Source organism: Solea solea, chromosome 20 (genome assembly GCF_958295425.1).
Source record: "Solea solea chromosome 20, fSolSol10.1, whole genome shotgun sequence".
In the NCBI taxonomy this organism is placed as follows: domain Eukaryota; kingdom Metazoa; phylum Chordata; class Actinopteri; order Pleuronectiformes; family Soleidae; genus Solea; species Solea solea.
In genome coordinates this window covers 3,086,230-3,099,446 of record NC_081153.1, presented here as the reverse complement: position 1 = coordinate 3,099,446, position 13,217 = coordinate 3,086,230, and positions in this window count along the sequence as shown.

Genomic DNA, 13,217 nt, shown 5'->3' with positions numbered 1-13,217 from the left:
ACTCTGTCATAGTTACTATCATTACATGAGTACTTCATTACTATCATTATAAGGCTGCTCAGTAGATATTATTACTTCTTGAGTACTCATTAGTCATCAGAACATTATTAGTTTACTCCACACTTAACATTCATTTCTCTATATACTTGTTATTCAGTAGTGTATCATTATATATGTAGTGATATATATTATATATATTGTATTATTATGTCATTACATGAGTAGTTATCCGTATCATTTAAGTATCATTTTATGAAAGTCGTTACGACACAAGTACTTAGTCTTCATTGCTATGAAAACTGACTCAGACTTTCTGTGTGTGTGTGTGTGTGTGTGTGTGTGTGTGCACACTCACAGGTCCACGAGGGTCCATGTGACATCAATGTTATCATCCGCCCATTTCAACACAGACCGTCCCACTTGATTTACAACGTCTCTTAACATTTTCCATGGAGGAGTTAACGATGACTGCATTAATAGTCACATTCAGATGATGGTGAATAAGTTACCCAGCCGTTATGTTGTGCACACACATCAATCACATTACTCTTTTAAGTTGCCTTAATATTTCATTATTGTTTCCATGTGGAGACAAAACACATGTTTACACCCTTTTTCAGGGGGGAAACGCGCGTTACAGTGTGATTAGTCGAGGTCAGCCGGGGCCTCTCACGGGGAGTGACGTGACCTTTAGCACAAGGTAAATGTCCATCATACTGTGGGACTAACACACACTTTATTACCTGGTGTGTGTGTGTGTGTGTGTGTGTGCCCGCCCTTCAGTTCAAGGTAAGCACCACATCATTCATGCTGCATGAACGAGACTCAGAAAACTAGATAAAACATCCAGGATACACGGACGTCTACGATGTATAAAGTGTATCGTATAGAGGGAACTCGACTGTATTTTATGGACCCAAAAGCACAATTTAAAGCTGAAATAAGCAGCATTTTGCCGTAAACTTTGTCATTATGACGTTAAAACTGTGTAATGGCGGCAGCTGCATTTCAATTGTCCCCGATCAGTGTTGCTTTCATTATGTTACTGTTTTGGCTACCAGGACCACACTCTTACCCACCTTCACTCAAATTATGTTATTACTACTCATGCACATCTGTTATTATACTAGATAGAGCTCACCCAGTGTGGGTTTTTCTACGGCAGATGCAGATGGACGTCTCACGTTGGAGTGTTTGAGTAGAATTATCACATAATGTTCCACTAATTTGTCTTTCTGCCTCTTTCCTTCTTCTCTCTCTCTCTCTCTCTCTCTTCCATCTAATTCAAATATGTATTATTGAAACCACATTAATTGATATAAAATTCATTCCTCCACCTCTAATTGAAATATGTTTTATTGAAAACGACAAATATAGTAGTACAGCCTCTTTTCCATTGTACTTGTATGAATATTCATAAGTGTGTGCGTGCGTGTGTAAGTGTGCAAGTGTGCGTGTGTGTCCCTTGGTAACACAAGGTTGCCATGGGAGACAACCCATCGAGCCTGTCCTATCCTCTCATCCCTCTCCTCTGTCTTTCATCTCTCCTGTCCTGTGTCACCATCCTACTGTTCATCTCCTCACGGCTCACTGTTCTGTACTTTTTTCAAGTCCTCTCTCTCTCTCGCTCTCGTCTACTTATCGACACAGTTCACACATACACAATCAAACACACAGACATGCAGCAGATCAAGTGTAAAAAAAAAATGTATAAAAAAAAAGTGACAGTAGTCATAATTACTATCATTCATTGTAATTCAAGAAAAGTGTGCAGATTGTGAGCGTGTAGCTGTGGTTAGGGAGTCGTTTCCCCCTGAGTGAAATCATATTCATGCTGACTGATGTGCACGTTGGCAGCCTGACAATGAAAATCCAAACCCTCCATTCATGTCTGGGTGGTGTGTCTGGCTGCGACTGTGTGTGTGGTGTGATGTGGTGTGAAATCCTGCACCACTGCCATGGTAAACTGTCTAATTGACCTTTTCCACACTCCACAAAGGACGACTCCTCCGCCCACCTCCTCTTTGCTCCTCTGTCCTCCATCTCTCCTTTTTTCATTCTCCCCCTGACACTTCCGCTTGCCCTTGTTTTGGTTTCACTTTGCCATTTTTCTTTCATTCGTTCAGGATCTGGATGCTACAGTCACAATGACATCTGATGGTAGCGTTGTAGAGATGTTGAGAGATGTTGTGTTTTTTCCCCCCTGTAATCCAGTTCTGGCGTAACCTTGAGCAACGCTAAGTGAATCACGGTCGTATTAACTTTGTAACAAGACATCTGACTTTGACACTCCAGACTGTTGTTTTCGTCCCGTCTCCTTCAGTGTCTGTCGTGTCCTCTTTTTTTATAGAGGACACATTTATGCGTCTTATTCCACTCGATCTTGATTTTCAGCATGCAAGCCAAGGTTGGCCCCGCCTCCTCCTGCATTTTTACTTCAATTGTTTACTAAACCTACACTGATTAAGCGTCTCAGATCCACGTGACTCTGTGTTTCTTTCACTTTGACCTCTGACATCAACGAGGCCTTTTTGCCTGCTGCTTACTAGACGTCTTTCTAATTCTTTTTGGATCATTCTGTGTAAGAGAATATGTATAATAATATGTTTTCTGCACAGATGGTTATGTGTAAAAGGAAGTTTCTGACCAAACAAAATACACAGAAGCTGCATCGATGTGGTGAGGGGATAAAGTCAAAGTAATCAGTGCAGTGGTGAGTAAGGAGAAGGTTTTTATGAATCTGATGATCTCATATCGACTTAAAATAGGTTTAATTATTTCTTTAGTCATTAGTCAGCACAAAGGAAAAGTGCTGAGGCGTATATAGAGACATAAATACAGTCCCTATATACCATTAAACTTTTCTTATCTTGTCTGAGAGGAACTCTCTGCACAGTTCCAGTCTCTCTCTTTACTCACATTGTCTGACTGTCAAGGGCGAGCAAGGGCGAGTGTGTGCCAGAGAGAGAGAGAGTGAGAGTGAGAGATGGTGAGTGAGTGTCGATGAAGACAGGAATGTGTCCTATGACCAGTAACACTGATGATTAAACACTGTGTGTGTGTGTGTGTGTGTGTGTTTAAAGTTTCAAACATGTCTCAGACTCAGACTCAGAGTAAGCAACCTTTCAAAACTGAGCTGTGAGATTCCCTCTCATCTTTCTTTCTTAATGATCCTTCATCTCTCTCTTTCACCATCTTTCTTTTCTAAAATCTCCTCCCCCTTTTTTCGCCTGTCTGTAGCTCTGTAATGAGATTAGGGGGGAAATGTCTCGTAATGACCCCTCCATCACAGGTCAACATCTGCAACATGCTGTCGCCTCAGATGTGAAATGTTCAAATAATAATAATAAATGCTTTAAAGGAGCAATATGTGAATAATGCACAACGGCATAAAATAACCGTGATATGTCGTCAGAGATGAGAGTGTCTGCAGTGTCTGAGGGAGAAGTGAATTTCCGCCCAGCCAGTAGGTGGAGTATAATCCCCGCTCACCAAGCATAAGAATTAGTCGCCAAGGTCACCTGAGCGTCGACCTGGCGACCCTCCAACCAGCTGACACCACGACTCGTCTGCCTCGAACCAGACGTGCCGGAGGGAGCTGTAGCATCGTTCACTTCTTCTTCTTTGGTAGGAATGCGTCCAGACTTGTACTGCCATCCGGTGGTGAAGCAGGATACTACAGTAACCTGATGCGCGAGTGCGTACACCAGGGCATTCACCGGGAGGGAACTCATCTTTCAGACACTTTCTGAAAGAACAATGTAGCCCACGATTTTGAATTCCCATCGCAGTAGTGTTATATTTAGCTCCTTTAATGTAGTGTTTTTTTAGCGCTGTTGTTCATCATCACTAACATTTCACTCAGGAACACACAAGCAAGACACTGAATAACATTTGATCTGGACAGCTTTGCCAGCTGCAGCAGTGTGAGGCAGCGTTGGTGCAGCAAGAAATGAGTGAGGCAAGAGTGGTGGACACGTCCTGTTTGTGTCTTCTGGACTGTATCTGCTACTCTTATTAAACAATGGTCTGTCGATCGTGCTCCTCCATGTCTTTATCACCAACATTTGTGCTAATGTGAGGGCACACGCTGTTTATCTGCACCTCCACTGTGCCACACCTGCGACACCTCCCTGAACAGTCCCTCAAAAAGGTGTCACATAAAACCTGGGATATTACATCAGCGCTGGCCTTAAAAATGCAATATTACATTTGGCCTCTTTCACCGGCCGTCTACATTACAGCACAGTGACAGTTAATGAGTCTCTCTGCTGCTGTTAATGAACCTGTCTTTAACACAGCAATGGATGGACCACCTTAGGCTCCCAGCCTCTTAATCATGAGGAGACAAAAAAAAAGAGGGAGCAGACGGGGAGACATGAGGTGAGCGGAATGCAGGGAGGAGGAGGAGGAGGAGGAGGAGGAGGAGGAGGAAGAGGAGGAGGAAGAGGGGACGGGGCCAAGGCAACCATGACGATCACCTCGAATTGGACACCGATTCCATGGAGGGTGATAAGAATTAAGAGGGGGGGAGTGACAGTGAAGGTCTGACAGAGTCATAATTAGGAGTAGTAATTGTGAGGTCATGTTAGTATGATTCAGAATATTCCCTTTTTTTATTTTCTATACGCACTCCTTGTCGTCAGCTTCCTGTTTATCTCTTTCCTGCTGCTGCAGTCGAGTTACATTGGATAAAAAAGCAACACAACAATGTGACGTGTTCCCTAAAAATTACATGAATGTGTTTTATTTTGCTATAAAACACAAATTAATTCAGTTTAAACTGCCTGGTGGACAATAAAGACTTATTCTATTCTATTCTAATGGAGTGGTGCAATGTAAACTCCTGTGCAAGTGATGGATGATCTGTGGCTGTTTCCACTGATGTTATGTTGTGTGGTGTGGAAAAATAATAAATTCGCCTGGGTACAGTTATATTAACAAGAAAACAAATGACACAAATGAAGGATGAGATAAAGAATACATCAAATAAAACAATATAAAAATATTCTCTTAAAATAGAGAACAGGATGCAAAAAAAGTATAAATATACAACTGAAACAGAAAGCTGTAACCGTAGCTGTGGCTGTTTCTTATATATATATATATATATATATATATATATATATATATGTATATATATATATATATGTATATATATATATATAAATAATATAAATATACACCGAGTTTTGCTGCAAACTTTTTTTTCCCTATATCTACATCTTCTTATATTGTTAACGTTGAAATTGTGTGTGTTCCTTTTCATCTCCCTCAACTCTCCTTCATCAACCACACACACACACACACACACACACACACACACACACAAATGCAGACGGACACATGTATCTGTGTCTGTGTCTGTTAGCGAGAGACCACGTACCTTTCACTGAAGCTGACCCAGTTTCCATGGCGATGAAGAGGACGGGGGCTATTTTGCTGGATGGCTGCTGAGCTGTGACACACCCGTGTTTCACTGATATGCACAGAAAGACGAATGTTTGGACAGACAGGAAGACGTGAGACAGGGAAGCAGAGTGGAGTGAGACAAGTAAGAGGAGCATGAATGAGAGCAGGACAGGGTGAGTGAGTGGTGACGAAGATGAAGAAACCTATGAAATCCACACGAATCTGGAAGATATTTAAGTACTAAACGAAGGATCGTAAAGAGTGTGATTTAAGTGTGATTGAAAACTTGTAGTGTTAAACAAAAAAGATGATGTCATTTCATTCTTCTTTACCACCAACCTCCCTCCCCCTCCCTCTCTCTCTCTGTTTCTCTGGTCATTAATTGACTCCCCTGGCAGAACCAAGTTGGAAATCAGTTTCTATTCCTGTAGATATAAATGTGTTACAGTAGACAGAAGGTGATGTATGTTACAATGTCCCCAGAATAACTGCCGGGTTAAATTTAGACGCAGCAGCAGCAGCAGCAGCAGCAGCAGCAGCAGCTACAGCAGCAGCAGCAGCAGCAGCAGCAGAGATTCTGTGAATGAGAGCTGAGTTTCCTGGATGAGCTGCGTTTACTATGACACAGATAACAGGTGGTTTGTTTGGGATGGATTATTTTTGTTTGTTTGTTTGTTTGTGTGGAGAGAGAGAGAGCGAGAGAGAGAGAGAGCGAGAGAGAGAGAGAGAGTGAATAAGAGGGGAGATTGAAGGTGGCGGGGATTTTCACTTAAAAGGCAGCCGAGAGCACAGCGCAGATTAAAGCACACTAGGAATCAAAGGGCCTCAGGTGGTATAGAGAACACACAGGTGTCCCGTGTGTGTGAGTGCGCATGAGTGTGTGTGTGCGTGTGTGAGTGTGTGTGTGTGAAGAGAAAGCCTCATCTATTTTTACCTCTTATCTCTGCCAACACCTCTCCTTCTTCTTGTTCTCTGTGGTTTTGTCCGTGCAACACGGGACATGAAGTATGGACGTGTACTGTGGAGGAAGAGGAAGAGGAAGAGGAAGAGGGAGAGGGAGAGGAAGGAAATCCCACACACACACACACACACAGAGACCAGAGCTGCTAGATGATGTACAAGTATACATATGAAAAGACGTTAAAGGGCTTTTTCACCCATTTTTTCCACTTTTATCAATTTTATTATAATAATAAGAATAATAAGAATAATAATAATAAAAATGTATTTAAGAGCACCTTTCTGTCACCGTAGGTCACTTTACAGTAAAAACACACATGGTTAAAAACTTTTATTCATGGTTTTCAATCCCATCTTCCTCTGTTGTTGTGGGAATGAGACGTTTAGTCATGATGATGGAATAACACATTTATCTCTGGAAAAAAGGAAGTGAAGAAAGTGTTATTGGTGCAATGATCCTCGATTTAACCGAGCAAAAACATGAGGAATAGCAACACAATGTTCAAAATACACTTGAAGAGCAACAGTGGAAACTGAGGCAAGAAGAAAATCACGTGAAATGAAGAAAATACAAAGACATAAAAGCATTTTCACAACTTAAGTGAGTGTATACTAGTAATGAGGAATGAGTGTGTGATAGATGGTCGACGTTAAGCTTCTATAAAATGACATTCTTGACCAGTCACTGATTCATTTCCCTTGTATTTCATTTATTTAAGACAGTGGTTGCTTTTACATGTTCACCTCTGTGTGACTTCTCGCTCCTTACTGACTAATAACACTTGAATTATTTCCATTGTCCTTGAGGTTCTGGGCGTTTATTCATCACAATGTCCTTGTCAACTGACGCTGAACAAACTTTGAGAAATGCACCTTCGAATGAATGAATGAACTCATTTGCTAATTGTATTTTTGGTCACGTGTGAAACTTCTACCGTGACAATGATCAGAAGAGAAAGATCTGTTTCTGTGACCATTGAGGCAAAGTGACAGACTGACAGGATCTGAAGAGGATGAAAGAAGAGAACGAGGTCACACACGTTTACTTTGTGTTTCACTTCATAAGAGGAGTGCAGTAGAGAGGGAGACACACACACACACACACACACACACACACACCAAGGTCATAATGAAAACTGAAATTGAAAAAAAAAACGTTTTCAAATAAAACTAGAAAACTGAATTGTGTGTTTATAAAACTAAAACAAATGTAATATTATGACTTTATTCTCGAAAGATGAAGTGTTTTTTTCTCTTCAGTTTGGCCCTAATACTCGGGCATAAATAAAAACTAAAACTAATGAATAATCCAAAACTATTATCACCTTATACACACACACACACACACACACACATAAAGAGAGAAGGAGACTTCACCTTTAACATAACTTTAAATGTTGCCACTTCACAAGTACATTCATTAAATCATTGATTTAAACAGCATCATCAAAACTGCCAGTTCAATCATTTACATTATCAGAACTCCCTGTTCTCACACACACACACACACACACACACACACACACACAGGGAGAAGTGGTTCCCTCTGTTCCAGTCCCCCACTCACCCCGTGGTGCATGGGCTATAGGGTTGAAACCACTTATCCTCCCCTCACTGCCGACATCGGCTCTCCACTCACCCACTCACCCACTCACCCACTCCACCTCAACAACAAGCCTGTGTCAGCCCGCACACTTTCCCGCGACTGCTAAAGGAGGACGGTGCAAACCCTCAAACACCTGCAGCGCTGTCTCCTTCCTCTCATGTCTTGGCTGTTTTCCCAAGTACACATGACCTCACACAAACACACACAAAAATGTACACTTACACAAGCTGACACAAGTGTCTTCTCCAGTGCAGGTTGCCATGGCAACACGGTCAGCCGTGCCGTTGCTCTTTAACTACGTGTGTGCACCTGTGCTGCGTCCCTGTCCTCTGCTCATGCATTCATATTCACTCATGCATTCATATTTACTGTCATGATTCAGTGGCTTATTAACACCTGCTTTGTCAAAGCAAAGCAAGTCAGAGCTTTAAAAACAAACATCAAGCTCTACCATGATAGGATTGCTTTGGATTGCAGAGTTTGCCAAATAAGTGGAACTGTGTGTGTGTGTGTGTGTGTGTGTGTGTGTGTGTGTGTGTGTGTCGCAGATGTGTCATCAATATGCCGTGCAGGCACTTTGGCAATTTCCTTAACAGCATCCGGGGCCGAGCGTCCTCATTCGCAGCGGACCTGCTGCATTATCACTGCAGAGACGCGGAGACGGTGCATTTGTCCTTGTTTTCAGTCCATTGAGAAAATGACATTTTGTCAAACAGCATTTTCTCCATCCACAAAAGTAGAGAGTGTCCCGTCATGTGTGTGGACTCAGAGTCACAGTGCAAACTTCTCACTTCAGTGAATGTCTCAGTGTCCACGTCATCAATGGAACTTTGACAATTTACTTAAAGGAATATGGGCCAATTATCCACTATGTACCATCTGCACCATCAGTGCAGAGAGTTGAGCATGTGTCCCGCTTGTTTGAGATACTCAGACAAAATTGAAATTTCCAACCAATGCCTTCCAGAAAAGGATATTTATGCATGTTTTCAGTCCCAAATGTAACTAAATGAGACATCACAATCATCAGATGCATCAGACCATTGTCCCGCTGACGTCGTCCCTTGTTTGAGAAACTCAGACATGATCCATTTTCCCTTCCTTGATAGTTTTTTTTCCTTGCAATGCCTTGCAGAGAAGGAGAAAAGGACATTTTCTCAGATTGTGGCCAAGAGTGGAGAGTGTCCAATTTTGTCTCTGGACATAAAGTCACAGAGCAAATTTCCTCCTTCAATGAATTTGATCTAAAACACTTTCAGTTCCTGGCAACTGTGGAATCCAAGAAGGGAACTTTGGCTCTTTCAATTTGTAGAACTCAGCCACTCTTCCTTTATAAAGTTGGTCATTTTCCGCTTTGTTAATGATGCAGGAAACATTTGTTTATGACTGAAATCACAGTTAAATGTGAAATTAAACATAAATAGATTATAATGTTGAATTATCTATTTTCTGATAATTCTGTCTAGTTCCAACTCTTTCTGTAAATTACAGGCATTTTAAAAAAGCAGATTTCAGGACCACGGTCAGCGACACTTCAACTCACTGCAATGGGCACATGTGAACACTAGAGGGGGCTGTGTTGTATTGCTGTTGCCCTGCTATGGGGTGTTTTCTCCATGACTTGAACCTCTACTTAAAAGTGGTCTCAAGCAAAAGACAATTTGGGCCTTCTCATGCCAGAAAGTGATTGATATTGGTTTAATTGTGTTTGTCTTACCTTGTTTCATTGTCCATAAATAAAGATTTATAAGTATATAAGCCATGTCCAACAAATTATAACAATACAAAAAAAGGTTTTCTATTAAGCTGTGACATGTGGCATGTAGTTACTGATGCAGTCCTGAAGTTTCGAAGCCGACAGAAGTTTAAACATTTAAACATTTCTCTGGTCTTTGGGTTAAACAGAATCGAAATAAGTGGTCAACAGTGTTGTTTTTGTTTGTCTTTATTTGGCCAATATAATTATAACTTAGGTACACGTTGACACAAAAAAACAAAGGGAAGACATGTCATCTGGTGCATAGTTTGATATTATGGTCAGGATTTAACAACACAGATGTGACCAACAGTGCATTTTACTAATAATTTAACCAAAGTACAGCAGGTTGAAGTAGTAATAGAGTACATACATACATGTGGAGGTTTAAGGCCACTGGATGATTTAGTCTTGCATTTTTTAAGCATCTTTGGAGAAACACGTTCAGAACGACTGTTTTATTCTTCAGTAAATCACTTCTAGTTAAGAAGGCCAAAGTGTTCAGAGTTACAAAAAAAGGAAATGTGTAGATTCAGAGCACCACTATTGTTTTGACTGGGTTGGGGCTAGAGTTTGACCAGTAGAGGCACTGTAGAGCAGCACTGTCCTGCATCATTGACTGTCTCAACTGTACACAGTTACAGACAATGAGAAAAACATTGTCTTTACCATCTAAAGACTCTACCATCTGGAATCTATACATTGATTAACAAGCTCTTTGGTTAGAAAATATAGACTATAAACAATGTGTAACACAGAAAATAAAACTGTGATTCAATCCAAAGGACATTTACTTACAATCTTCAACGGATCGCTCAGTTTGAGCAACAGAAAATATTGCTTACTTTACATAAAACTGAAAATCATTGTGACCAGGCAGAGGTGCTGTTTGGCTGAGGTTTGTGTCAGGACATGACACAGGTTAATAAGAGTGAGGGGCAACTACGTGAACTGCTGTTTTGGGGCATTATTACAATAATGGCTTCAGCCCTCCTCGATTATTTCCTGTCAGGCTTTCTAACTGGACCATAAATCTGAATTTACAGGCTTTGAAAAACAGAATAAATGATCTGTGCTCACAGGGTAATCCTAGTTTTAGTTGCTGAGAGCGACACAAACATGTGTTAGCAGTATATTGTAGCACCTGAAAGTGATATAACTGTAGAGGTGAATTAATACCAGCTCTGAACTCAAATTCCTGTATGAAACTTGAATCCACTGCTGGCGAAAGCAACAGTCACAACCGTAGTGTGTGAATGTAGCAGGACGGCTGACGGAACAGTGCAAATGCCGTCACTTTGCCATCGCCTGTTCCTCCATCCCAGCCTGTGTCATCAGCTCGGACACGTTCTTCTCAAGGTTGTCGATGCGGCTTCCCATCTCACTGAGTGTGAACATGAAGGAAAACAAACAATCTGCACATCATAGCGCCAATTAAAGCTCAACTACAACAACAACACAGCACACTGTGAGACGCATAAAAAACATAAATGCTTTATCGCCCACTTTGTAGCCTCACAGTGTCGTCAAACTTTAATGTAGAGATGTGGTTGAAACTTCAAACGGGTCACAAGACTTGGAGCTTTTCTCACCTAAATCAAAGTGCTGATACCTATTACGGTTTTTACACAATCACAGTTTAGGTCTTGTACCTTTTATTGGACGTTTTCATATTTTATAATGAGTGGTGATGTCACTCCAGCTGAGGTCCATGAAAATAATCACAAAAATCTCTAAATAAACAATTTCCAACCTAAACAGAATTGTTTTACATAAAAACGTTGCTATGGTTGTTTTCTAACCATGTGTGTTGTTTCATTTTCATATGACATCATTTTTTGGGGGTACCAGGGAAGGGGAGGGGCGTGTGAAACCGGTGTCAGTCTCGCGCTCTTTAAGTTTTAAAGGTCCAATCCACACAAACGTTACTCCACTGATACTCTGGGCTTTTTATTTACAGACACTGAACGCCACCTAGTGGCCATTTCTTTATTTCACCATATCACAGGGTAGTGATTTACATGTTCAGTGTGTGTGTGTGTGTGTGTGTGTTGGCTGATTCATACAGAACACAGTGTAGGGCGCTGCGTCACGCCTGAGTGAAATTCTCACAATATGTAAACAAACGCCTCTCACACACACACACACACACAAAAAGGATATTTCTTGATTCCAGCTGTTGAGAGATGCCCTGGAATTTCCCCTGAAGCCGCTGCATCGTTTCCTCCATCTACAGAATCACACAGAGGTCAGAGGAACTCAAACTAAAGGTCTTTCAGCAAAGAATGTTCGCTTGTTCCTCTATGAAGTGCGTAAACGAGCTCACGTGACGTCACACAAACTCACCGCCTCTGTCATGTCTTTCGCTGCTTTGCAGTCTGTTGTTTTTGACATAGTCGGTTGATTCCACTCTTCGTCACACTGGTCGTTATTGTCTAGTTGTTTTTGGTTAAACTTACTTTTAAAAAAAAAACATCGTTGTGAATCCGTCCGGTTCGCTTTCAACAACGTCAGATGTGTTTGCCCTAACTTTGCGGCAAACAAAATCCATAGACTTAAAACAGCACGACTTCCGCTTACTGTACTGTTTCTTTCAAAATAAAAGGCATTTGACGACGCCGTTTGGCCCCAAACCTGGGGGGCCCTACGCAAATTTTGGATTTTGAGGCCCTTTATCGGCGTCAATAATAAAGCAGTACATTTGCACAGTTGCAGCCGTGTTTCTTGTGTACGTTTTGGTGTGGCCACAGCCAAGGGTTCTTATTTTGAAGGCCATAGTAAAGGGGAAGTGAAGAGTGTTAAAGCGAGGAACGTTAACAGTGAAGTTTAGACATCGTCAATTTTCCTTGCCATAACACTCTGCACTTCCTCTTCACTCTGGCCTTCAAAATAAGAGCTCTTAGCTCCGGCCACAACAACTTCCTGTCAAAACCTCTTGCCCTTGGCAACAAAATAATAGCTTACACTTGCATCATCCTCAATGTCAGCCTGACATGTTCTTACTTTTAATCTTAAATAGTGCTGATTTTCACCTAATTTTCAAAATGGCACAATACTAAGAGGTAAACTGAGCATGGTGTCACGTTCATGTGTTGTAACCATGAATAGTACTATATATAATATACTATCTAGATATTGTTATGTTTTGGTTTTTTTAACAATACCATACCTATGATAAGAAAATAAAATGTTCTAGTGGGCCCCCTGGTGGTAATGGGGCACTAAGCAGGCGCTTGGGCTGGCTCTGACTGTACATGATACATAATTGTCTTGGCACATAGACAAGCCGCTATCATAAATCCAAGGCTTGGATACATGACATATTATCTTTTCCTATGGATTATATTTGTAATCCTTGTCAAAAATGCAGTTTTAGTTGTCTCTAAAACAACTGTATAATGTTGTTGTGGTTGTTTTTCATCGCCCACAGCACCTTAAAAACAAATTGACTTCTTTTTTGGTTTTATTATGAAGGTATATCTT